At 39.5% G+C, this 27,959-nt stretch overlaps 1 protein-coding gene and 1 pseudogene across 1 annotated transcript in view; one reads left to right on the top strand and one right to left on the bottom strand.

Moving 5' to 3' along the window:
• NXPH2 (neurexophilin 2) overlaps positions 1 to 27,959 on the bottom strand; it is a 114,021-nt gene that overhangs the window by 44,210 nt on the left and 41,852 nt on the right. The gene's annotated exons all lie outside the window — the stretch shown is intronic.
• On the top strand, positions 25,517 to 27,796 carry LOC132013344 (tigger transposable element-derived protein 1-like; annotated as a pseudogene).

Here is a 27,959-nt window from a genome sequence, read left to right as displayed (position 1 = left end):
CTCCGTCCTCCATCTTGATATTCAGGCACCTGTGAGTCTGGTTTTACTTTCCCCAAATCCACAGCAACGTCCTATCTTTGGTTTATCCTCAAATCAAGTTCAACCCTGTGAATGTAGCTGAGTGTATCTTCCTTGGTTAACTCTGAGAAAGCAAAGCTTATTTCCCCCATTCTTTATGTTCTTAGGCATTAGTTTACTTTTCTGTTATACATTGACTACTCTGTGCCACTGAGCAGAAAATCCATTGCACTGTAAGTACTTGGGTTCAGCCCTTATTTCCATGTATGAATGAAAGACTCCTTGAAGACAAGGTCAATGTCTCCTGTATCTGTCTACACCCTATATGGCTTACTACACAGCAGGTATCAAGCCAGTACTACTGAGTAAAGGAACAACCAGAGACCATCATAGTAAACACTGTGATAAATTCCCTCTAATTCTTCCTTCTCGCAGCTATGCCTACCGTTACTAACTGTTTGGAGACAGTTTTATATGCTGGTTGCTTAAAAAAAATGCTCTGAATGAAAAAAAAAAATTAAATTAATTATCCAATGCTTCCAAGCCTTACATAGTTTTGATTACATACATTATCGCTGCTAATTCCAAAGCGGTTTCCTGCTGGGAAAAAACTGGATTGGGAGGACACTCAGGATTTGCCCCCACCCTCAAGGTGGCTCTTCCTGGGAGCTGCCCCTGACCTTGACTGCTGTGTCCTTCTTCTTCTTCTTTTTTTTTTTAAAAGATTTTATTTATTTATTTATTTGAGACAGAGAAGAGAGAGAGAGTGGGGAGGAACACAAGGAGAGGGATAAGGAGACTGTGTTAAGCCTGACGCCGGGTTTGATCCCATGACCCTGAGATAAGGACCTGAGCCGATATCAAGAGGTGGACATCCAACCCACTGAGCCACACAGACCCCCCAACTGCTGCCCTCTTACTGAGGTCTAACCTGCCTCCCTTCAAGTAGCAAGCCTCAGAACATGACAGGAGAGCTTGCTGAATGTTCTTGGCTCTGTGGAGGACCCAGTCTGAAGAGGAACACTTATCCACTGGGAGTAACAGATTAAGTTTGTATTTTTTTTCTTCCGCCATCTTTAGAAGCCTGCAAATGAAGGGAGACAAAATAAAAATGGAGCGAACTCTGGTTACAGCTTTGCTGCCTAGTACTGGGTTATCCGGTGTGTTCAGTGCTCTTCTCCTGATTTCAGTGAGGGAAACGGAATGAATAAGAAATGAGAACATGAGAAATTTAAAAAACCCTTTCTAGAGGGTGGTTTAACTGCACTTAAAGTCAACTATAGAAGCCTTTTTTTTTTTTTTTTTTAAACTTGCAACATTAGTGCAAGCAAAATCTCCATTTGCCCAGGATCCCAAGAGAAATGTCGTCATAACGTGTGACGTGTTCTGTGATGAGGCTGTGGGTCTGGACAATAGACTAGGACAGGATGGTGGGCCCAAGGGATCCTTCCTGGCCTTTTGTTTCTCACGGACTCATAATGTACTCGCCAGGGGAATCCAATGTGTTTCTTATCAAAGCTTTCTGTTTTCAGTGTGAATTACCAAACAATCCTCCAGATACTGATTTTTATCTCCTCACAAGATAAATGTTAGTTCCTACTGGCACATTCCTAGTCAGTGCACCACTCTCAAATTATGTAAAATCAAAACAGAACAAAACAAAAAAGCTACAGTCAGTAGAACAAAATAAGCCAGGAAAATTAGTGAGAAGAGTTTCTTTCTTTTTCGTTGTTTTTATAAAAGTATAGGAGCTTAAATATATGTCTTAATGCAATAGGTCACTCATTTGGACTATAATAATTAGTTATTTCCAGCCTCAAAATTCACACTGGAATAAATTAAATTTATTTTCTATCCCTGCTTCTCTCTCTTGCTGTGTGTGTATGTAGGCATGTGGTGGGATGGGGTATACTGAATAAAACATCAAATAAAATCTCACCATGAGATCCCTACTAGTAGGATAGTTTTGGATTATTGGTTCCCTATTTTAAAAGACTCCTTCATTCATTTTTTTTCATTTGTTCATTCAACAAATAATAAATGTTAAGTGTCTGTCAGATACCCTACTCCATGCTGAATATACTCTCATTTAGTAAAATTCATATCTTGAATTTATTTGGCTTCCTAGAAATGGAGCAACCCTCTCACATTAATACAAAACTCCCCTATTCCCAGCACCTTAGGAAGAAATTTCAAGCCTTTTTGAAGATCACGTGCTAGGAGAATGCCAGACTTTTCTAAATGCAAAGGCAGGAAGCAGGCTATGTTTGCTTCCCCACAAACTGGAAATGACACACTTTGCTGTTAATGGCCTGATAAAAAAAGCAAGAGGTGAGGTGCTGAAGAACTAGGTCCACCTCTGAAACAATGGTGTTAAGTCATTTGGATTACTTTACTTCTACCATGAGCAAAATAGCACAAAGACAAAGGTCTAGCACTTAGAAGAAATTAGACCATGTACTAAAAGAACCTGACTTCATGCCCCATATTATAACATCTGAAGGCATACACATATACAATATAGACAGATACAAAGGTGAATGCTGATACTTCTCTCTTTTCAAACTGTTGATGTCCATTAGCATAACCTCTATGGTTTCTTTAACCAGAAAGACAGAAAATCAGAGGAAGCATTACATATGTGCCATAAAGTTACTTGCCAAGTCAGTTGAAAGGCTTATTAGCACATTTTTGTCACAGTTTTTAATGAAAATCCATAAGACACTGTGGCCAAACAAATTAATTTAGGAATTAATTAGAGATGTTAGAAAAAGAAATGTTGGACTGATACAAAGACATCAGACAGAAAATTATTTTCACTATATTAATATGATAACCAGCTGATTACAGTTTATTTTAATCACCAAACACATTCTCCCTTGCTGTACTGATTTACTTTTGATACAATCATGCTTGGCTCCCCAGAACAGTGCTGAAAATATTTCATCACAATAACTGCTTCCAGCAATATGGTGGACCATAACTTTTGGGAGGGACCCTCCTACTATAGAAATGACCCTAGCTGGGGCATGCTTCCTGGTGGTCATAGAACCCCAAACTGCAAGCAATTTGGGAGTGGGAATGGCAGGGAGGGGAAGGGTTGCCCTGAGGTCTCATGCCATATATTAGATCTTAGGCCAACATCATAGACAAGCTGAGCCTGAGAATCCTGCTTTGAACTCTGACTCTCAGAGGGACCAAGTGGTCCCAGGTTGGTGCAGACCCTTAGTTCACAGTAGAAGCAGATATGGATACTCTCTTGGCCGAAAGCATCCCCACGGGATCCCCACAGAGGAAGTGCAAACAAAAAGCTTAAAATCAAAGAGCTCCAAGCATAAGAGAAAGCAAGCTCCAAGAAAGAGTTAGAGCAAATGACAAGGAACAGAGGTGATCCTCCAGGACTGCAGAGACTGGAACTGTCAGATAAAGAATGTAGAACAGTTACATGTGAACAATTTAAAGAATTAATATGGGAATTAAAAAAAAAAAAAAAAAGGCAAGAAAGAAGGAATTACCAGGAATGACTTGGTAGGCTTGTAAAAAAATCAAACAGAAACTCTAAAAATGGTAAGAATTTTTGGGAAGAAAAAGGCAAAAGTGCCATTTGGATAGAGCTAAAGAGAGAAACAGGAAGAGACATCTGAAGAAAGTATCAGCATAGAGAGAAAAAAAGATAGAAATATGAAAGAAAAGTTTAAAAATATGAAGTGAATAAAAAGTTCTACCCTATGTTTAAGTAGAATTTCAGAAGGGGAGAACAGAAAGAATGGAAGAGAAGAAATATTTGAAGAGGTAATGACTGGGAATTTCCCAGACCAAATGAAAGACACTAATTTACAGATAATAACTGAAAGGAAATGAGTAAAACAATTCCAGGAGTAGACCCATCATAGTGGAATTCCCAAATCAATGACAGGGACATGAAATCTGAAGCAACAAGACAGTTCTCTCAACCCTAGGTATGCTCATCTGAACACGCTAAAAATAATATTTCATTGTAGTCCACTACAGTCACTTTATTTTTAACTAGAGTCTCTGTATTTTGATTATAATTGACTATAAGCTAATAGCTTTCTGGACACAAAAACACTTACCTATTAAGTAGATTTAGGATTTGATTTTTCACTCTAAACTCAATTTCAAAAGAGCAGAGATTATTTTATATTAAACACATACAACTATTCCATTCAGTTGTTTAGAGCAGGGTTTCTCAGTCCTGGATACTACTTAGAATCGCTCGGGGAGGTTTTATGAGGTAAACAATATTGCACAAATTCTTGTACACAGCTGGATGAAGTGTAACAAAGCAACATAGTCCTGGCGCAGGCTGACTTAAGAAATGCTTTTTTTGATCAAAGGGCAGAATTCACCTGTGACAGTGTTCAGGTTTCTGACAGGCTTCCCAGTAGGGCATGCTGGCTTGGATTAGGAAGGAGGCTGGGCATCCCACAACAGTCAAGGAAGAAAGTCCTTATTTGGATGGTTAGAGGGTTTTCCTGTTTTTCCCCTTGGCTCTCTGAAGTAGACAGACATGTAGGGTTGCCCAAATCTCCATTTCTGTTCTCTCTCAGGTCCAGTACATATATTAAGACCCTTTCCCAATCCATCAGCCACTTGTTCATTAGAGAATAGGGCTTCAGTCCCTGACCAAATCGCCCTGAACATACCCAATCTTGTCTGATACTGGAAGCTAAGCAGGGTTGAGTCTAGTTAGAACTTGGATGGTCTTCAATATTAAGGGCAAAACATCTCATGCCAGCTCTGGAGGAGCCTCTGTATATTGGGGTAGATTGAAAGCCAGCAAGGCAGCTGAATTGGCTCTTCTAAATTTAGTTCTTAATCTAAAAATATTGGTGTTTTTCTGATGATCTACTCTTGCCATTGTCCTAATTATCTTAGACTTTCCTTGGAAGCTATCTTCCTTTTTTTTTAAACATTTTGCAGCATTCTTTTTTTTAAAGATTTTATTTATTTGACACAGAGAGAGAGATCAGAAGTAGGCAGAAAGGCAGTCAGAGAGAGAGGGAAGCAGGCTCCCTCCTGAGCAGAGAGCCCGAGGCAGGGCTCTATCCCAGGACCCTGAGACCATGACCTGAGCCAAAGGCAGAGACTTAACCCTCTGAGCCACCCAGGTGCCTCCCTTGGAAGCCATCTTGAGAAGAACTGCTTTCGTCTCTCGTGTTTCTGGCTATAGTTCTTCCTGTCCTGCTTCTTTACTCCAAAATTTCCTTAAACTTTCCAGTCCACTGTTAACTCCACTCTTATTTTGCTTCACTTTCTCTTCATATCATTTTGCCTTGTTGCATTGTCTTTATATGCATATATCTGTTTTATTATTTCTGTGAGGCTATGGGGAACGGGAGGCAGGTATTAGTGCTTTTCCAGGCACTGATTCAGGATATCTTGGCTAGCCCCTGATGATTAATCAGTTCCACCAAATTGCCTGACATAGCTATAGTCCCTGGTTATAGAACATAGTGAAGGAAGTGTTACACAGTGAAACAAATACTGGACCGAATGTCAGAGGTAATGGTTCTGTTCCCCACCCAAGCTGGAATTTGCTATATACCTACCTATTTTTAAGTCACCTCATCTTTCTGGGGAGGTTTTCTCATGTTTGTTAGTATTTTTAATTTTTTTTGAAGACTTATTTATTTATTTATTTGAAAGAGAGAGAGAGCTTGCAGGGGAGAGGGATTAAGGGAAAGGGGGAGAGCCTTAAGCAGACTCCTCAGTGAATTGGAGCCCACTATGGGGCTCAGTCTCAGGACCCCGAGATCACGACCTGAGCCAAAACCAAGAGTTGGAGGCTTAACTGACTGAGTCACCCAGGTGCCCCTGTTTCTTCATGTTTAAAACTGAAGAGCAATTTGTCAATACTTTCCAAAATTAAAAATATATTGTTTAAATATATATATATATATACATATATATATATATATATTGTTTTAATGCAGATTTTGTCTTTAGAGGATTTATTTTGCAGGTATAACTGCACAGGTAAAAAAGTGACAGTTAGATATGATTACTCACTGCAGCATTAAGGAAAGAATTCCTTCCCCTAATATTTGAAAGAACTCAAGTGCTTCAGATCGATAGGGAAATAATTAAATAACTATGGTGCATCCACACAGTGGAATACCATGAAGCTCTCCAAAAGTAGGGATCTTTCTATACATTGATAAGGAAAAATCTGCAGGACATATTATTAGATGAAAGAAGACCAAGTGAAGCAACATGTACATCATCTTACACTTATTAACTGACAGAGATACTCTTAGGTCTCTACCCCAGATAAGAATTGCCTGAAGAACTTCTGAATTACTCACCACACGGCACCTCAGGTCAACCTAAAAGATTCACAAATATAAGCAGATAGCAGAAGAGCAGCAGGAATGTGAGGAAACAAAAGAGATCCAAAATGTCCTTAAAAATTCCAAATATTATCCTCAGAAAAATTAGGGAGGCTACTGTACCTATAAAACAAGAACTTTTGGAAATTATAGTTTGATGGCTGAAATTTAAAAATCAATGGACCACCGCATTCTAATGGTGTTAGAAACCATGTTATTGATTTGGAAGCACAAGCAAAGAGGTTTTCAACAACCTAAAACACCAAAAAACAAAAAAAAAATACAAGAAAAAAAGAGAAAGTTGACTAAAAGAAGTTCCAAGAGAAGACAGAAGAGAGAGGAGATAATGAAAGAAATAATGTAATAAAAATATTCCAGACTGAAGAAGGATAAGACCTCTCACATTGAAAGTCTCATTGAGGTAAGGCAGATGGAAAAAAATCCATGCTTCAATATGCACTGTTGAAATCTCTGGAAAGAAAATTTTAAAAATTTCCAGAGGGAAAAACAAATGATGTTATTTATAAAGGAAGGAGAATTAGATTAGTAGTAGATTTTTCTATTAGCCACACTGGACACTAAAGCTCACAGGAACAAAGACTGTCCAAATCCTCATTGGGATAGTGACTATGAATTTAGAATTCCATATCTAAACGATTATTTATGTAACATTCTCAGTCATATAAATTCCCACAAAGTTTGTTACTCTAAAAAACTTTCCAAAAGCATTACTCAATAAAGCCCTCCAAAAGACCAAGCAAAAGAGAAATAATGAAGAAAGAGTATGCGATAAGCCATAAGGGTAACAGTTGACACGACTTAGAAGAAGAGAAAAAACTCCAAAGAAATTAAAAGAAATCATTAGATCTTCAGGTTTGGGCATCATGCTTTGAGTGGCTGGCGATTAGTATCTTAACATTATCTCTCTCTCTCTCTAAATCCAACAACATAATTTGTTCTGTAATAAATATCGATAGGCACAGGATCTCATTAATGTCTCTTAAATCTAGGTTAAAAGCTTTGCATTGACTGATAGACTAAACAAGTAATACATAATCATGGTCACAGAACGGCAGACATAAGGAAGTGGAGGAAGTTGGAGACTGAGCAGACTCACTAGATGGTATAGTTTCTGTATCAGGAAGGCCATAGCTACTCTCTAAAGTCAAGACAACAATAACAATAAATACACAAACAAAAACAAAAAGCAAAGAAAGAAGAAAATGTCATTTAAGCTGCAATGGTAACCTCAGAACTATGACACAGACCCATTTTGTGTTTATCCCTGGGGAAGAATGCTAGAAATAGAGCCATAGGGAACTTGACTTTTCATTTTTGTTCCTTCTGTATGATATGACTTCTAACTATATTAAAGACATCCCTATCGATAAAGGGCTACTTAAATAAATTGAAGGTAGAATCATATAACGGAATACTGTGTGTAGCCTTTGGAAAGATTGAGATTTGTCAATATATATTTTCACAGAATGTCATCCACAATGATATATTTAATGTAAAAATATATATAATTTGCAAAATATCATGTCATGTCCTTTAAGGTAAAAAAAAATGGTTGCATGTGTATAGGTAAATGCACATCAAAGTGTTAGGGAGGAGAAATTATAAACTGAAATTATAAACTTTAGCTTCCATAAAGAGGAAGGAGTCTTTCAGTATTTACTTTTATTTACATTTACAAAGACTGTCCAAATCCTCATTGGGATAGTGACTATGAATTTAGAATTCCATATCTAAACGATTATTTATGTAACATTCTCAGTCATATAAATTCCCACAAAGTTTGTTACTCTAAAAAACTTTCCAAAAGCATTACTCAATAAAGCCCTCCAAAAGACCAAGAACTGTTTTATGATCTCTGAACTGTTTTAATGTTAGGAACATGTAATATACAATATACAATATGCAGTATATAAATACTACTTTTAAGATAAATTCTAATTCTTTTAAATTACAAAGGTAATATGTGTTGTAACAAGTCAAAAATATAAATTTATAAATGTAGAGTGCTATTCTTCCTTTCTTCAATTAAAATGAAATTATTAAGATTCAAACTATTTTTTTATTTTGATAACAAAATAATGCCAATATTACTTATTAAATCAACTCTCAATTTCCCCCAGAATGGAAATGCTCTCATTATCATATAGTAACATCCCACATTTACTTCTACACGTTTGATTTGATCCTATTCCATTGCTCTATTTACTTTTTCTTGTGTAAATAGCATTTTTTTTTATTACATTAGCTTTAAAGTAAATTCCAATATCTGGTACTACCTGAGCCATCTCATTATTCTCTCTCTCTCTTACATTCTTGAGAATTCTTGCATTTATTTTTCCATATGAACTTTCAAATCACCTAGTCCCACACACAAAAAATAAATCTGTTGAATTTTGGGAGAATCACATGAAACACACTATCAGTTATAAAAAAATTTAAACAAAAAAAGCAGTATGTTTAAATCAACAGAGGTCATTTGAAAGGACAATGCAAAGCAGGTGTGCTGTTGAGTGTATGAAGAACACCAGCAGTAAGTATTGAAAACCTATCTTCTTACCTAAAACTAAACCCTTAGTAACAGAAAAAGGTATGCCTGTGAACTTCCTCACACCAAGCCGGAGCAAGCATGAGTCTTTGTGGATGGCTGTGTTCATAGACCTGCAGTCATCATCAACCAAAGGAGCAAATTTCCTTGAGGTGTGTGCATTTGTTAGCCATGACTGTGTGGTGAGGGACAAGGCCACACAGTCAAGATGAGGGCTGACGGCCCCAAAGCTGTTGGTGTTCACACGTAATTCCTAGTCACGCTCTTTTTCACAGATAATTAATCCTATTTATGCAACTGCAAAATTGATGACCCGGGTCACCGAGGCACTGTAGCTACAAAGAGAACGAGTCGACTCTGCCAGAGGGGCCTGCCATCTTAGCAGGAGATGGGATGACAGGCGCAGATGCATGGCACCCAGCACGGTAGAAAGTTGGCACGCACTGGGGTCGTGGCAAGAAAGCGGGGCTCGGATCCCTGTTCTCCCATTGCTTAGTCATCGGGACTTGGGCTCTCTGAGCTGTACCTCCTTTATCTGTAAAGTCTGGGCTCAACATGCTGTGAGCTGAGCTGTTGTGAGCAGGAAGCAATGTGTCTCACTTATGTTTATGGACAAACAGCACCTGACAGGTCGCAGGCTCTCCGTAGAGGCCGGTGTTAACGACAACAGACAGGAATCGGGCAGAGCAGGTCGTGGTTCAGAGTGTGCAGAATAGAAGAAAGTGTCTAAATGGGACATTGCATGATGTACGCAGGCCCTTATGGATACTTCTTTGTTGTAAAATTAAAAGTTGCCAGAGGGGGCAAGCCTGGGCAGAGGGCTATGAGGGATGCAGGATTTCAATTAGCAAGGGCCTCCTGTGCTAGTGTGCTAGGTCAAGGAATCATGATTGTAGATGACAGCGGGTTTTTGTTTTGTTTTGTTTTGTTTTTTCCCAAATGGAATAAAATAGTATGATTTATGTCTTATAAAGACCCTTTTGGCAACAGTACAAAGGATTTGCAGCAATATTGCAGGCAGAAGATTATTTTATTTCAAAAGAAGCATATAGACTTTTTTTTTTTAAATTGCAATGGGTGAGATATGATGTGTGCAGGAAATAAAGCTTACTAAGAAAAGAATATGCTGAATAGCTAGATAGGTGACTGACACAGGCTCTGGGAACTAAGGAATCCTGTGTTGTGTTCAGTCATGTTCCTGATCCTTTTTTCCTCTCCTGCAAACCTAAGACTGACAAAAGCGTAAACCTCCCCAGGCTGAGTAACCTTTGTCAGAAAGTGGGTAATGCCAGAAGTCTGCAGGATGTAGATGCAGCAGGTAGATACATAAGTGTAGTGTGCTCTGAGCATCCTGTCTTTATTGAATGTGCAGACCCACAGGAGCGATGGATGGAGCGTGGCAATTTTTGCTTCAAACTCAGCATCTTCATGTAGCAGGGAGCACACGGGCTGCAGAGACTGCCAGACTGGACGCTGTGGTCTAGCTGCTCCATCCACACTATGGGTAAGCTCATGGCTCTCAAACTTAATCTCATTTGTTGAGATTAATCTCTTTCATGAAATTTACATACACGTGAACGTGGATGGATGCAACAAATAAATATACACCAAAGAGGGCATGTGTTGTAAAGAGGAGCAAAGCAGCACGAGGGGCTAGAGGGTAACTGAGATCAGCTTTTTGCAGAAGGTGGTCATCGAAGGCGTCCTTCGCTGTTTCCACCGGAGCACATGCTTGCAGGAGGCGAAGAAGTAAGTGTTGAAGCTATTTGGAAAAAAGAGAATTCTGGGCCTAAAAAAGAGCAAGTGCAAAGGCCTTGGTGTGGAAGCAAGCTGGGCACAGGGGCAGGAATGCTGAGGGGGTGAGTGTGATCAGAGTACAAAACCGTGGACACGGAGCAAGCAGACGGGATGTGTGGGCTACGTGGAGGGTCGGCCAGTCAGCACAGATAGGCGTTCAGCCAGCCCCCCCTCGGAGTGGTTAGAGACAGGGGAAGCTGTCCTGAGCAGAGCAGGGGCATCAACTCACTTTGAGCATCACAAGGCTGCTGGGCTGAGTACGGACTCTAAGCGTGTCAGGAGGAGATACCACTCCAACCACGGGGAGATCTGAGATGGGCCACACACTGAAGATGAGACTAGGAGGGGAAGGGGTGGTAGAGTGGTTATATTCCACTTTTAGAAGTGGAATTTTCTAGAACCACTTTTAGTAGGTAGTTCTGGCAGGATTTGCTGACAGGTGGTTAAGGTGTGATCTTCGGCTCAAGAAATTTTGGCTGGTCTTATAAGAATAAAACGAAGTTAAAAAAAAAATTCCTAAAATTCGATAGTTGCTCAAGAACTCGAGTTCACTTCCATCTTCCTTGGAAGTTCTTTAGCGTCTCCAGCTGTTCGTAGGCAGAACATAGTTAAGAGCGTCACAAGTCGGGGGAGAGGGAGAGGAAGAAAGAACACTGTGAAACCCCACATCAATTAGATTTGAGTTTGGATTTTTCACTAGAAGTTCTCTCCTCATCAGTAGATGTCCAAATTAAAAATGGCACAGAGAAAGAAAAATACAAGAAAGTGGGGGGTGCAGGGGAGAGCCGTACGGCCCTTCTTCTCTTCTTCAGCTCCTACCTACTGCCTCCTGTGTCTCTGACTGCTTGTTTTCTGGCTGAAGAAAAATGAAGACGTTAAACACCACATTACTTAATATCTATCACTAGGGCAAGCAGAGACAAGAACTGCTTGACGCAAGATATTTTCCTTCTCAGAACAACACTGAGGAAATTCATTACAGCCTTTCACATTAAAGCACAGCCAAGCCAACAAACAGTGTTTCTCAAGGCTCAAAGCCTTAATCCAAGTAGCTTTAATGAAGCCTTGAATAGCAACAATTGACAGTGGTAGTGGACTTCGTTCCAGAAGGAACCGATGAAAAAAAGAAACTCATTGAACATTAGAAATACTGGAAAATCGATGGAAAAGCCATGGTTAAGTACTTGGCAGAATACCTGACATTCAAAAAGAAACCAAACCATGTGGCTCCAGCCTTTCCCTAAAATCTAGTTTTTAGCAATTACACCATAAGGCTTCTCTTCTCTGAGTGAGGTTTTCATGTTAATCCAAGTGATAGGGGCACAGCCTTGGTATTTCTTACCATCCTAGCTTTTCCTAGCTGCATCTCATTAGAAAACACTAAGCCTGGCCCTTTCCTAAGGCATCTAAAAGGCCCCTAGGTTTAATATCCAAACGAGAAACTTATATTTACTGGGCATCTGCCTCCTGTCAGGTCCCGGCACTGTGCTCAGCTCTCACAGTGCGGCTCTGGGCTGTCTTTCACTGTCCCCAGTTTTCAGAGGGGGCACTTGAGCCTCATTCCAAGCCTCGCAGCTCTTACCCCATGAAGCTGCACACGGTTGAGCCCACACGGACCCCACAGTCTCTCCTCTTTGGCCTCACATGTCCTTCTCTACCCATGGTTGGTACCTTCACTTCCCGAGCCCCTGCACGCTTTCACCATCCCTCCTAAACCAGCATTTCCTGGTTTACTAATATTTTTATCAGGCACGACTTCAGGTACATAAGACATTTTATCAACTGTAGGGAGCATTGCCTCACATTTAGCATGACTGTTTTCCCTCACGTCTTCAGTTTGTGGCCTGTGACGCGGCTACAGCAAGTCACACACTCAAGCTGGCCCTGACTTCACCAACCCCCCTCTGTCTGATGTGATGAGTGTAGGTGTGTGTTCTTCTGGACGTTGGATATGGCAGTGTGACGGCACAGTGGGACAGAGCTCAGCAGGTCATTGTGGGCTGTTCCATACCTTTCCCTTCCATTCTGATTGTTTTTCCCCCAAAACTATCCAATGTTATTTCTACCTTTAAGAAAAGCATAGCCTCCTCAGAGAAAATGGGGGATACCCTGAATTGCTCCTAATATATGACTGCTTCAATACTAAAGGGATTTGATGAAATGACAAAACGCCACTCCTGATACTTGTTTGGGGGGATGCGTGTCTGTTTCTTGTCTGAATGAGTCTGTTAGTGGCTCAAGAAGACCAAGATTGTAACTGATGAATTAAACAAACAGCAATGGAGAGCTTATTATGCAGCAGGCATTATGCTATGTGCTCTCTAGGGAACCAGGCGCTCATAACACAATAGGATTACACACAGCTGAAAATCAGTCTGAATGGAAGAAACTACACCAGGGACAGCCTGTTGCCTTGCCTGCTGTCACTACTACTGCCCCCTCCCTGCTGTGTCCCACATTGTGGAGGCTTCACTACTTTTTTTTGTGCTAACAAGTGCGAGCAGTGAAGATGAGCTAAGACATACTGTGGTTAAAATACAATTGGTATTTGCTTTGAAAATGCAGTCTGGAAGATAAACACGGATTAGGTCTATTCCATAACAAAAAAGTGGAGAGGACAGTTAATTAAGGAATATTTTATCCTACTGTTTTAAACCTCTGCAAGTTTTTTAAATGCGCAGGTATCTGAGGCAACTCACTACAAATATTTACTTAGTGGTTGCTTTTTAAATTTTTAATCTGATGCTGTGTTAAATAGGCTCTGCCTCCCCAGAGGGAAGACTAAGCCACGCATCTACCCATCTTCTACACGCAGAATTTACGGTAGTTTACTAATGTTCCCATCTGGGAGAGAGAGGAGGTCTGTGAAAGGGGATAGAGGAAGGAGATGAACCCAAAAAGCTACGATTTCTCATCTGAGGGCCCGAGTCAGTAAATGTGTGTTGACCCGAAAGCAAATAATTATTAATAGATGTTAAATTGTGACTCTTTGTTTTAGATAAATTTCATGGAAGCAAGCTCTTTTACATAGATAGTTTTAATTCCAGATTGAGGCAAAAGGATATTCTAGGCTTATGTTACATAATATTTGGCATTGTAGATACATTGCTTTCTATTCTTAAATTTATCCCACATTTGTTCCACCAAGCTATGTATATAGTTGCTTTTTGTATTTCAAAATAGCCTTCTGACAATGAATTGTATTTTCCAGCTTCAATGATCAGTGGCTTTCTCTGACAGTCTCTGTGCTTTTTTTAATTCTCTTGCATTAAAAAACCCATTTACTGTGTGGAACCCATTCTCAAGTGCACAGGTAAGAAGTATTATCATTGTTCCAGTATGCCTGCGTCTAGTGTTTACTGCCATTCACATTATCTACATTTATATTCTTCCATGCATGTATGAGTTTGTCTCATCTGTGCCACAATTTCCTGACTATATCTTGATACTATAACTATTTGCATATTGACTCTCTCTCCAGGACCATTCATAACATCTCCCAAGGTACGGCCAACTGAGAGTTTAATTAACATAATGTTGATATATTTCCCTCTAGATTATTAACCTAGATATAGAAATTGTGTTACTGAAATGGACTATTATTATTACTGCTATACTTAGGATTTCTGGAGATTAAAAAAATTCAATCCATACTGAAGTAAGTTCCTTTTTTTGCATCAATTGGAAAAAAATAAAAAAGACACACACACACACACACACACACACACACACACTATCTTCAACACAGAATGAAAGACCAACTTTATTGGTTGAGTACATGAAACATGTTTTAATGTTATTTGACCTAAATAAATTTCTGCTGATTACATTGCTTCTAATTTTTGTTTACCTGCCAAGGTTTCTGGAAGATAGAGTCAGAGGTTAATATATAAGGCAGAATGAGTGAACATGTCAAGTAGAGCTCTAGAGTCAGACTACCTGGGTTCTAAACCTGGCTCCAATATTTGCTGGGTATGTGATCTTGGATGAGTTTCTTAATATTTCCATATGGATTGTACTGGGTTCTTCAAAAAACTCTTATGTTAAAGTCCTAACCCCTGATGTGATTATATTTGAAGATAGGGTTTTCAAAGAGGCAATTAAGATTAAATGAGGTCATAAGAATGGGGTTCTACTGGAGGGAACTGGTGTCCTTACAAGAGGAAGGGTCTCTAGAGTTCTCTGTATGCTCACCTTCTGAGGAAAGGCCACATGAGGACAGAGAGAGAAGACGGCTGTCTGCAAGGCCATCTGGAAGACAGGTCTCACCAGAAACCAGCCCCACCTACCTTGATCTAGGACTTCCAGCCTCCAGAACTGTGAGAAGTTAATTTCTGTTGTTTAAACTACCCAGTCTAGGGACGCCTGGGTGGCTCAGTTGGTTAAGCAGCTGCCTTCGGCTCAGGTCATGATCCCAGCGTCCTGGGATCGAGTCCCACGTCGGGTTCCTTGCTCGGCGGGGACCCTGCTTCTCCCTCTGCCTCTGCCTGCCATTCTGTCTGCCTGTGCTCGCTCTCTCTCCCCTCTCTCTCTGATAAATGAATAATAATAAAATAAAATAAAATAAACTACCCAGTCTGTTGTATTTCCTATAGCGGCCCCAGCACACTAACACAATCTCTAATACGGAGTTTTTAATCCTCTGGATACAAAAATAGCACATACCTGATACAAAGTATTTAGATGAAAAAGAAAGTCATTTCAGTTACTTAGCATAATATCTGATGTACAGAAAGGTCTCAATAAACATTAGCTATTATTATTTTTAATGAGCAGTTGCTTAATCTAGCAGAAGTCAAACAGAAGTCTTTTAACAGAAATACATTTTTCCTTAAGACATAAAGAATGTTGGGACGCCTGGGTGGCTCAGTTGGTTAAGCAGCTGCCTTCGGCTCAGGTCATGATCCCAGCGTCCTGGGATCGAGTCCCACATCAGGCTCCTTGCTCGGCAGGGAGCCTGCTTCTCCCTCTGCCTCTGCCTGCCACTCTGTCTGCCTGTGCTTGCTTTCTCCCCCTCTCTCTCTGATAAATAAATAAAAAAATCTTTAAAAAAAAAAAAAAAAAAAAGACATAAAGAATGTTTATAAACATGAAGTATAAATAAAAACTCTTATGTGAAAATAAGGCTGTAACAACAATGTGGGCACACTTCGTCCCTCATAAAAAATGTTTGCCATTATCTAGGCATCAAGCTGTGCATAGTGAACAAAACCAAAATTATAGATTAAAATTGGAAAAAAAATCAGTAAAAATATTCAGATGTGGCTTTATAAAACATTTTAATTATTTCTGTTTTCATTTTTCAGTCTAAGTGTAAGGATTCAAGTAGACACAAAATTTCGCTTAAGGGTTTAAGTCATTTCCTCATACTTATAATTAAGGTATTTTATGACTCTGATTAGTTTTCTAAGGTTAAAAAGATCAGAATTTTATTTATATTTCTTTTTTATATTTCCTTTAATGTATATTGGCCCAAATATTATACTAAATTACTTGCTTTCCAAAGAAAGCCATAGACTGTGTCTGAGTCCATTCTTCTCCCAACGTTCAGAACTCTGTTTATGTTTTGCTAAACATTGCATCATGGAACAGGTGATACCTGTTGTTCTTAGGAAGAAAACATGTTACGGCACCTGGGTGGCTCAGTGGGTTAAAGCCTTTGTCTTGGGCTCAGGTCATGATCCCAGGGTCCTGGGATCAAGCCCCCGCATCGGACCCTCTGCTCAGCAGGGAGTCTACTTCCCCCTCTCTCTCTGCCTGCTTCTCTGCTTATTTGTGATCTCTCCCCCTCTGTCAAAATAAATAAATTTAAAAAAAAATCTTAAAATAAGAAGGAAACTTGTTATTTCCTCTTTAAAAAATGAGATCAGTACCAAATTCTGCTTAGAGTTTTATTCTTTTCTTGATGTATAGAGAGTTCTAATATATTCTGATTATTTTCCTGGACAAATTGGATTTACTTGTTTCTTAAAAAGTAATATTCCTTCTTTTATAAAGTGAGACTGATATTTTTTTACAGGTCTAATCTTTTCCTTTTTTTTTTTTTTCTAATTACAAGCACAGTTTTTAGTACATGCTTGCATACTTGGAGTCTCCCTTCAGCTGGGGATGAGGGCGGGAGGGGTGCTTGGAAGCTGGAGGTGACATTTGTCTTGGGTAGTTCCAGCTAATTTCTTTCCACTCTACTTTTGTTAAAAGAGAGAAACATGAGTAAAATTATGGGGGCTTTTTCATTTCTGGATTATTGTTTCTGAGAAGATTTGCTAAATTCCATTTGAAGAAGTTCAAAAGATGCTTTATGTATCCAAAATAAGCCTTTGATTTGCATTCATCTTCCCACCCGATCTGTCTCTCTCTTTTTACTCATCCCAGAAAATAGCATCATTAGTTTCTCAAGCTGGAAATCTGGTAGTTACCCCTCATGTCTTCAGTTCCCTGCAAACTCACATTGAGTTCCTCATCAAATCTTGCCAGTTTTACCTTCAAATCCTATTTTGTACCTACCTGTCCCTCTCTATCTTCACCCCAGTCCCTTCCTCCAAGTCAATGATTTTGTTCCTCTGAATCTCTCAGTCCATGTAATAATCAGTCACTCTGCTTCCAGATGTGGAAGCTTTTAAAAAATATAAATCAAAACATCATCTCCAGATTAACCTTCAAAAATCCCGCTGCATTTAGAGCACGGTTTGAATTCTTTGCCTGGATGAAAAAGTCCTTGAACAGTCAATCCCCCTGGTGTTTACTTCTTTCCGCGTGACACCTTGCCCACCATGTCCAAGCCACACTGGCCTTTAGGTCCTCCAACTGCCAAGTTTTTTCCAACACATTGCAGTTTTAAAACACTGCCCCCCATCTTTCGACACTCATCATGAAGAAATCATGAGGTCCATGTCTCTCTTGTTTGAATCTGGGTGGCTTTGAGACTGCTCATACCAAGAGAGTGACATAAGAAGTAATTGTAACGAAGACCAAAGACTGGGTGGCTTAATCAATGGAAATTGATTTCCTTGCAGTTCTGGAGGCAGGAAGGAAGTCCAAGATTAAGGTGCTGGGAGGGTTGGTTTCTTCTGAGGCTCCTCACCTTGGCTTGTAGACAAACATCATTTCATTGTGTCCTCATATGGTTTGTCCCTTCGTTGATGCTGTCTGTGTCCTAATCTCCCCTCATAAGGACACCATTCATAGTGGAAGGGCCAATCACACGGTCTCATTTAACCTTAATTACGTATTGAAAAGCTTTATCTACAAATACAGTTTCATCTGAGGTACTGGAGCCCAGGATTCAATATATGAAATTGGAGGGATGTATGTCAGCCTAAAACACTTCTGAGGCTAGGTATAGAAGGCTAGAAATCGTCTGTTGTTTACTCTAAAGCCCTAAGCCTCTATGTAAGAAATATGACTTCCCTGGGGCATCATACTGTGTAGAAGTCCAAGCCGATGGAGAGGCCACCTGTAGATGCTCGGGTTCATGGCCCCAGCTCTGCCCAGTCTTCACGTTATACCCACACAAGAGCCAGTCATGGGAATAAAGTCCTAGTAACTCTAGCTGATTTCAGCCCCTAGTCATCCAAGTCACCCAGATATTTTAGTCTTTACAGATGGGACCCCATACTTTGTGGAGCAGGGAGAAGCTATTCTGGCTGCAGCCTCTTCAAATTCCTGACCCACAGGACCTATGAGCACAGTTAATTTTTTAAAAAAGATTTTTATTTATTTATTTGACAGAGATCACAAGTAGGCAGAGAGGCAGAGGGAGAGGGGAAAGCAGGCTCCCTGCTGAGCAGAAAGCCCGATGTGGGACTCGATCCCAGGACCCTGGGATCATGACTTGAGCTGAAGGCAGTGGCTTAACCAACTTAGCCATCCAGATGCTCGTAAATTGGTTGTTTTATGTCATTAAATTTGGGATAGGGTTGTTACCCAGCAATAGATAATAGTAACACCATCTCCAGCTTCATCTATGTTCTTTTTTCTCCCTGGAATGTTCTTCCCTCTGCTCTTGGTCATTCTCTCTCTCACTTTGAACTTCACCTCCTTAGAAAGGTCTCTTCTGATGGCCAGTATAAAGTGTTCCCCCCCTTTCATTGTCTTAGAGTTCCTTATTGTTCCCCTTCAGAGCATCCATAGACACTTAAATGCATTTAATCATTTATATTTATCATTCAGTTTCTGCCTTCTCCATAATACTACTTGCTTTTTAAGAGGAAGAGCCACTTTCCATTTGTTTGCCTGGATCAGATATGCTATATGTGCTCATAATCAGAGGGGGCACGGTACTTGTTGAATAGACAGATGACTATCAGGTCAGCATTACTCTGTTCTTGTTGGAAAAAAAAATCATTGAAAGTAAACTGATGGGATTTCGGAAGAGCCTTGGTTAAATGTAAGCAGCACACTTTGATTGAGTACCTGTTCTTGCTGGCTCTAATCTAGGAGCTGACAATGTGATGGTGACCAAGGAAACCCAAAAGCCAAATAAATCCACCTGTGGACAGCACTGTGGCAACTCACAAATGGTCTACTCTTTGGCACAGCCTCCCCAGAGTTTTGGCAACTTAAGATGGGAATCAAAGTGATGCGAGTACTGGCTCAAAATGCCCATGACATTCTGTCATTGGTGGGTGAGGCTGTTTCCAAGTTCTTTGATAAATACTAGGCTGAGTCTTTAGAAGTCTATGCACACATGGATGAACGATTTAAGCAAGTCCGTGGTAGATCTGTTAGAAATCACAGAGGTCAACCCAAGGAGAGGGGTGGAGTGTTAGGGCCAAGGTCAGTATTCTGGTCTTACAGTGAGCAGCGCCACTAAAACCATCACAAGGAGGAGGCAGGAGCATGGCCTTGACAAGCCCAGCTTCACAATTCTTAAAACTCACTTCTTTTTGTAATAGTACCTCTTTGTTGTTTTTGCTCAAAAGTTCTGCATTGTTTCTAGTTATGCTTCTCAGTTCTCATGATTTATACATTGCCTCAACCTCTGATCTGTGTGTATGCACCTCAGCCAAAATCTGAAAATGATATCTGTGTAGGCTGTGTTGAGTAGGCAGGTGTGGATGGATGTGTGGATAAAGAGGAAACAGAAATGAGAAAAATGTGAGTAATGTGGCAAAGAAGGTTAAGGAACTAGCTGATTGTTCTCAGACATCTTGGTTTACATCCAAAGTATGTCAAATTAGAAATAAATCATTGCTTTCCAAGTCTGCTGATCTTGTACGTGCTGTGTCAGAAGGGGAAGCTCTGTGATTAGGGATACAATCATCTCAGGCAATTAAAAATATTTCAAGAATCCTGTACAGAAATTTGGCCCATGAAAGTCCCAGAGAAGAGCAGGGGGTTGAGAAGCTTCTTAGGTGACCTGTTATATACATATGGGCCTGGAGGAGAGTCGGATGTATAATTGGACTTTTTAAAAGGCAGCCACATGGTTAGGTAATGAGAAAAAGTTGAACAAGTAACTCTGTTAAACTGTCAAGGTGGGAGTTCCTTTCAGGAGAAGGTCTCATCTAAAGTTCTGTCAGCATCAGACCTGAGGATGTGGACTTCTTTCTAATGAGGGGAGATCCTCAGGTCTGCTGGCCCAGCCTTTTGAGTCATGTACCTCAAAGCCTCACTAGAAGTGTCCTTCTCTTGTCTTGTCACGTTGGTTTTATGAGCCTGTGCTGTGATCTCTTTGACCTATCATTCTGAGCCTACGGTCTTCTCAGTGTTCCTTCTGCTGGCATTCTGGTTTTAGCTTGTGCCCTTAAACTTTTATGTGAAGTCCTAATAACTGGCTCTGCATAATTCTGAATAATATGGCTCTTCCTACTTCCATTGCTTATTCTTTCGATTCCACTTTTAAAAGTTTGCTCACTGTCATTGATTGTATGCCTCATGACATATCTGACATAAAGCCTCCAGATTAAATAGAAAAAAAAAAAAAAAAAAAAACCTGAGGCAAATCACAAATATTTGGTATTGTGCAAAATAGACTTTCAAGCAACTGACTACATTTTCTCCTTTTCAAAATGCAGCTTCTGTGCTCTTAAATCATTTCTTGTCCTGTTTAACATGCACAAATGCTTCCAATACCTTAGGACTTGTTTCTTTTCTTTCTTTCTTTTTTCTTTTATTAAGAATTTGAGAAAAGTGAATTTATTGAAGTAAGCTGTGTTGTATCTTCTAAAAATTCTTTCTCATTCCATGTATCAACATGGCCTATAATGAAATGATTTAAAGGAGAAATTCCCTTAAAATGATTTTTCTATTAACTGAAAAATTTCTATGAAATTGGTTAGTATGAGTGATCCAGTGATAAGTGTATTTAAAGAAATCAATATAAACAGAAGGCTATTTTGTTAACTGGGGGTACCTTAGAAAGACAGAATAGAACATTACAGAGATTTAGAGAGAATATCTGACTTAAAACAGAGGTAAATATCTAGATATTTTATTTCTGTGTGAATCAAGGGGGAAACCACTTATCAAATCTGCAGTGACTCTAAACTGGAAAAGATTATTTGCCTATCAGATTACAGAACCGAGAATCTGAAAGATCTTGAAAGGCAAAAAGGAAAGAATATGAAATTAATGGAGAAAAATGGAAGTCTTTGCACTTAAACCTGGAAAAACTTTCTGTGGAAATTGTTGTTTCATGTGAAAAAAATATCTGTATGTTTAGTTGTCCTCCAGCTATACTTAAGCAAGAAGGGGATATAACACCTAAGAAAACTCTCCCAATTTTTGGTCACATTATAGAAGGACGTTATATGGGGTGATCAAAGGAGGTCACTGCACTCATGGACTTCAGATCACGTAGTGATATTCACACTTGGTTCTGAAAGGAGCATTAAGTAATGAACTGTCTCCAGAAGATGGGTGGACCAGGATCTGGAAGTTTCCAGAACATAAAGACAGTGGTAATGGAAAGATTTGCAGTTCTACATCAGGAAGCAAGAAGATTTCAGAATCAATCAGAATGTTGTTTGTAAATATTAGATAAAATGTCAAATAAAAGGAGACATTTGGAGTAGTTGTCAAGAGTAGGTCTGAAAGAATGCATGGAAGTTACTGAGAAGCAGAACTCAGCTTGGGGATATTTGATTTAATAAAAACTTAACTACTTATTACAGTCTGAGCATCAGGAATACAAAGATCAATAGGGCTCCATCTTTGTTCTCAACTTTGTGTTTTAAAAGGGGAGTAAAGTTCTGAGCACCCAATCTCAATGTGTGGGGGGTTGTTTTCTCCCCACCAATAAGCAATGTTCTGGTACCAGCTGGGTGTCTTTAAATTTAACTCAAAATCTGACATTATTGTGGAATTAGATAAAATTTCAGGGCATGAGAGACTCCATTTAGAGAAAATCTCCATTTTCTTTTTAATGAACTCATTGTGAACTGGGCAAAAAGACCTTTGGACTGTGCCAGAAACAGCAAGCAAATATTTTACAAGCAATTGTTTATAAAGTCAACAGGACAATGGACATCTTCATCATAAGACAATGGGTTGTGGACTTTTTAAAGACATAATAGCTAAACTAATTAAGGTACCCAGGAGTAGTTTCATTTTTTAACATCAATAGAAGAGTTGATCAATGTGTAACCAAAAGCAGCTCTGCCTGTTAGTATCAATGAATACTTTTTTTGTCCTCATTTATTCGAGTCATTAATTGTTCCCCGTCTTTTTTGACTCATAAAACCCCCTGCATTCACCTTGTAGGCAGGACACTTTTCTGGTTACTGCTGGAATCTGCCCTCCCTGAATTACAATTCTGAGACTCCCAGATAAATGTCTTTGTTCTTTTTCAGTTTTGCCTCCTTTATAGGTTGACACTATCTATCCAGAGATAGCGTCACATCCCATAGGTTACGGAGTCAGTCCCATGAGACTGTTCCCATCCCCAATATGAGATGTCAACTGCAAGTCCGGGTCACTGCCTGTGCTTCTGACCAACCACCTACAGGTTGGAGGTTCCAATGACTTTTTTGGGGTTCAATTAATTTGCTAGAGTGACTCACATAACTCAGAAACAGTTTGCTTACTAATCACAGATTTATCATAAAAGAACGTCACTCAGGATGGTCAGAAGTAAGAGATACATAGAGGAAGGTATGGTGAAGAGGTGCAGAGCTTCCATGCCCTCTCCAAATAGGCCACTCTCCCCAAATCTCCATGTATTCACCCAACCTGGAAGCTCTCTGAACCCATTCCTTTTGGGTTTTTATGGAGGCTTCCTTACATAGGCAAGATTGATTAAATCACTGATGATTCATTAAATTATTGGTGATTGATTCAACCTCTAGTTCCTCCCTACTTCCTAGAGGTCAGGGGCATGGGACTGAAATTTCCAACCCTCTAATCACAGGGTTGATTCCCCTGGCAACCAGTCCCCATCCTTAGGTGCTACACAAAAGTCATCTCATTACCATAAACCCAGTTGTGGTGCAAAGGGGTTTGTTGTGAACATGAGATACCCATTACACCTGTATGGCTCTGAAGTGGTATTAGGAACTGAAGATGAGAAACCAAATATTACAACAAAAGATGCTTACTGTTCAGGAAATTCCAAGGATTTGGTGTGTTGTGAGTCAAGAACCCAAAAGACCAAATATGTAAGAGAAATATATTTTCTCTATATCTATCTGAATGACCAAATATATACGCCTTGTAACTCACAATATCACAGGGAGGCAATGAGATAAAGTATCTATTCAGTGTGATTGGTGGCAGAGAGGAAGAAATGTTCAAACTAGAGAAAGCTTTACAAACATGGTTGTGTTTGAGCTAAATCATGAGAAGTGAATGTGTGCTTGTAGAAGAACGGAATATGGAATAGAGGGAGTGAGCACCAGTTAGAAAGGTGACAATCAAAAGCCAGAGGGAGATGCCAGGAGTGGGAGGAGATCTGGACAGGAGGACAGGAGAGAGTAAATATGACCTCGTGTTGGTGGGGGAGACTAAGGGGGGTGAAGGAGAAATGCACTCAGGACGATTCTAGGGATTTGTGTTTGGATGCTTGGATGGCTGATGGTACCATGGTGAACAGAGGCAATATGGTGAGCAGGGGATGTTCAGGGACAGGAAGAGAAAATAGGTAATTCAATAAGCTTATAGTAGCTCAGAGGCATCATGGTAAAAATGTAGAATCAAAAGATGAAAATAAGAAAAATGATCAAGGTCAGAGGTATAGATCTAGTAGCCATCAGTTTGTAAGTGGTAATTAGTCTTAATAGTGGGAGATATTAACTGGGGTGTGGTAGAGAAGATTTTACTAAGCGAGAAAGCCAAGAATAAAATCTTGAGAAGTCAGTCTTTTGAGGTCAGGTGGGAAAGGAGTTTGTGGCAGGCAAAAAGCTGTGCTTGAACATAAATATGGTACTAGTCTGGAAACGATATTGGATGTCTGGACTTGGTTTTTATTGATCTAAAAGGTCATAAATCTCATAGGTACTATAAAAAATAGCTGATGGTTGAGACTGATTTTTGTGGGTTTTAGAGTTAGGATCCCATTATATGGTATCCTTCTTTCTTACTTTCCCCTATCACCAATCCCCACACATTTTACTACATATTTCAGAGCCAATCTGTCTCTGGAATGTCTCGGCCATCCAGGGATATTATCTCTCAAGTCAAGAGCAATGTGTTGGAATTAGTCAGAACTGGATGCCCAGCCCTGCCAAATTGCTGGTATCCTAATCGGTGTCTATAAAATACACAACACACAACTTTCAGGCAAGTAATAAGGAGAGTGCTTCTTTGAATCATTATGTGGTGTGTCATCCTTTCAAAGTCACTGCCAGTCTAACTTGTGGTTAATAATCCAGTGACCAACACAAAGGAGTTGTTCCATTGTCCAGTTAAGCTGTACATCTTCATTCTCATATATAGATGAAATCCAGTGTAGTAGAAAGAAAGCAGAGTTTGGATTAGGTTTTGGATTCCAAACCACTTTATTGCTTTCTAAAACTTAATTTCTTAAACTGGAAAATGGTAACAATGGTAACAATATGGGGCTTGTTTTTGTAATTAAATAAAATGATGAAGGAAAAAAATACTGGGAATAGCTCACAACAATTAATTGACTCACCTCCATATAGTAATCACTATTTATAATTTTATTTTGGAAAACATATTTCATCTTCTCTCATTGTGTGCAAAAATCTTTATCTAACCTTTAGAGATATACCTATTACCTCAGACGACAAGGGATAAAAGACTTTAAAGAAAAAAAAAAAAACACTGTGGTTATTCAAAGGATTTTCATGGCACTGATAAATGGGTCTTTTGTCCAATATAGATTTCCTCGATCACTTCAATGCTCATTATAGAAGCACCTCTGTTCTATTCTCTCTTTTACAGTTTTGTTCCTACAACAAAAGAAATCAAAGCACCCAAGTTCAATGCAATGCAGTGCAACCCTAATCTAACTTCACTGAAACAAAGAGGCAGAACCGAGGGGACTGCCTGAATTTGCTTCTCTTGCTCTGCCTGGTTAGTGCTGCTTGTGGGAAACATGTTATCACACATGCCACATGTGCTGTAGCATCAAAGGGGGCAGAAGCAGGTGAACTGGGATTTTGTCTCTCATCAGCTTCTTCGGTTATGGACACACCTGTGACACCATCCTCAGAGACCTTATCTGCCTGCAACCCACAGACTACCCAGTATGATGGGAGCCAGAAAAACCCTCAAAGCCTTCAAAGGCTTCAAAAATTAACAAACTCTTAGGAAACAGGGTCTTATTTTTTAAGAGAAAATACTTCTTAAGCAACAGATTAAAGTTGACATTGGATACAGGATGGTGAATAAGTTAGCAATGATTGCTTCCATAGGCGATGTTTTATTGCCCAAGGAGGAGCAGAAACTACAAAGCACTGTTTAGGCATAGCTCATTTTATTTGCCTTCAGTTTTTTGCATTTTGCAGATATTTCTTTTTTCTTTTATTTCGTTTTCTTTCTTTCTTTCTTTCTTTCTTTCTTTCTTTCTTTCTTTTTTTCCTAACAAACAGGAAGTTTGTGGCAACCTTCATTTTTCCAATAGCATTTGCTCATGTCTGTCTCTGTGTCACTCTGGTATTTCTCACAATATTTCAAACTTTTTTGTTATTACTGTATTTGTTATGGGGATCTGTCTTCAGTGATCCTGAGTGTTACTACTGTAACTCTTTTGGGGCACCATCAACCATGCCCATGTAAGACAGCAAATAATATATAAATGTGTGTTCTGACTCTTCCACCAACCATCCAGTCCCTTTTTTCTCTCTTTCCCTTTGGGCCTCCTTATTCCCTAAGACACAACAATATTGATGTTAGACCAGCCTGTAACCATACCATGGCCTCTAAGTGCTCAAGCAAAAGGAAAAGTCACAAACTTCTTGCTTTCAAGCAAAGACCAGAAATGCTTAAGCTCAGTGAGGGAGGTGTGTTGAAAGCCGTGACAGGCTGAAAGCAAGGCCTCCGGTACCAAACAGCCAGCCAAGTTGCAAATGCAAAAGAGAAGTTCCTGAAGGAAGTGAAAATTGCTACTCCAGTAAACACACGAATAAGAAAGGGGAATGGCCTTACTGCTAAAATGGAGGTTTCCTTGGTTTGGAGAGAAGATCAAACCAGCCACAACATTCCCTTAACCAAAGTCTGATCCAGGAAAAGGTCGTAACTCTCCTCATTTCGATGAAGGCTGAGAGAGGTTGGGAAGTTGCAGAAGAAAAGTTTGAAGCTAGCCAGGTTTGGATCATCAAGTTTAAGGAAAGAAGCCATTTCTGTAATTTAGAAGTAGAAGGTGAAGCAGGAAGTGCTGACAGATTAACATTATCCAGAAGTAACACATTATCCAGAAGATCTAGCTGAGATCTAGATCCAGAAGATCTCAGATCTGAGTTCTGAGAATGAAGATGGCTACACTCAACAACAGATTTTCAATTTAGTCAAAGCAGCCTTCTACTGGAAGATGTCATCTCAGACTTTCATAGCTAGAGAGGAGAAGTCAATGTCTGATTTGAAAGCTTCTAAGGACAGGCTGACTCTCTTGATGGGGCGAATGCAGCTGGGGACTTGAAGTCAAAGCCAATGTTTATTTACCATTCTGAATATCCTAGGGCCCTCATAAATTGTGCCAAATCTACTTGGCCTGTGCTCTATAAATGGAACAATAAAGCCTAGATGACAGCACATCTGTTTACAGCACTGCTTATTGCATATTGTAACCCTATTGTTGAGAGAGCTTCTGTTCAGAAAAAAAAAAGATTCCTTTCAAAATATTACTGCTTGGTGACAATGCACCTGGTCACCCAAGAGCTCTGATGGAAAGGGACAATGAAATTAAAGTTGTTTTCATGCCTGCTAACACAACATCCATTCTGCAGCCTATGGATCAGGGAGTAATTTTGACTTTCAAGCCTTATTATTAAAAAATATATATATTTGCAAAGCTGTGGCCGCCCTAAATAATGATTCCTTGGATGGATCTGGGCAGAGTCAATTGAAAACCTTCTGAAAAGGATTCACCTTCCCAGATGTCATCCAGAACATTCATGATTCATGGGAAGAGGTCAAAACATTAGGCATCCATTGGGTTTGGAAGAAGTTGATTCTAACCGTCCTGGATGACTTTGAGGGGTTCAAGACTTCAGTGGAAGAAATGACTGCAGATGGGGTGGAAACAGCAAGAGAACTAAAATTAGAGTGGAGCCGGAAAATGTGACTGAATTGCAATCTCATGATAAAGTTTTCACGGATGAGGGATTGCTTCTTATGGATGTGCAAAGAAAGTGGTTTCTTGAGATGGAATCTATTCCTGGTAAAGATGCTGTGAAGATTGTTGAAATGACAACAAAGGATTTAGAATATTACATAAACTTAGTTGATAAAACAGTGCCAGTGTTGGAGAAGACTAACTCCAACTTTAAAAGAAGTTCTATTGTGGGTAAAATGCTATCAAACAAACAGTGTCACATGCTACAAAGAAATTGTTCATGAAAGGAAGAGTCAATTAATGTGGCAAACTTCTCTGTAGCCTTATTTTAAGAAATCGCCACAACCATTCCAACCTTCAGCAACCACCTTCTTGATTATTGAGTAGCCATTAACATCTTGCTAAAAGTTCAGATATGGTTAGCAATTTTTTACCAACAAAGTTTTGCATAGTTAAGGTATGTACATTTTTTCAGACATAATACTAGTACACACTCAACAGACCACTGTAGACTGTAAACATAACATTTTTCCCCCAAGATTTTAGTTTT

This window comes from Mustela nigripes, chromosome 3 (genome assembly GCF_022355385.1).
Source record: "Mustela nigripes isolate SB6536 chromosome 3, MUSNIG.SB6536, whole genome shotgun sequence".
In the NCBI taxonomy this organism is placed as follows: domain Eukaryota; kingdom Metazoa; phylum Chordata; class Mammalia; order Carnivora; family Mustelidae; genus Mustela; species Mustela nigripes.
This window is presented reverse-complemented; position numbering and strand designations above follow the sequence as displayed.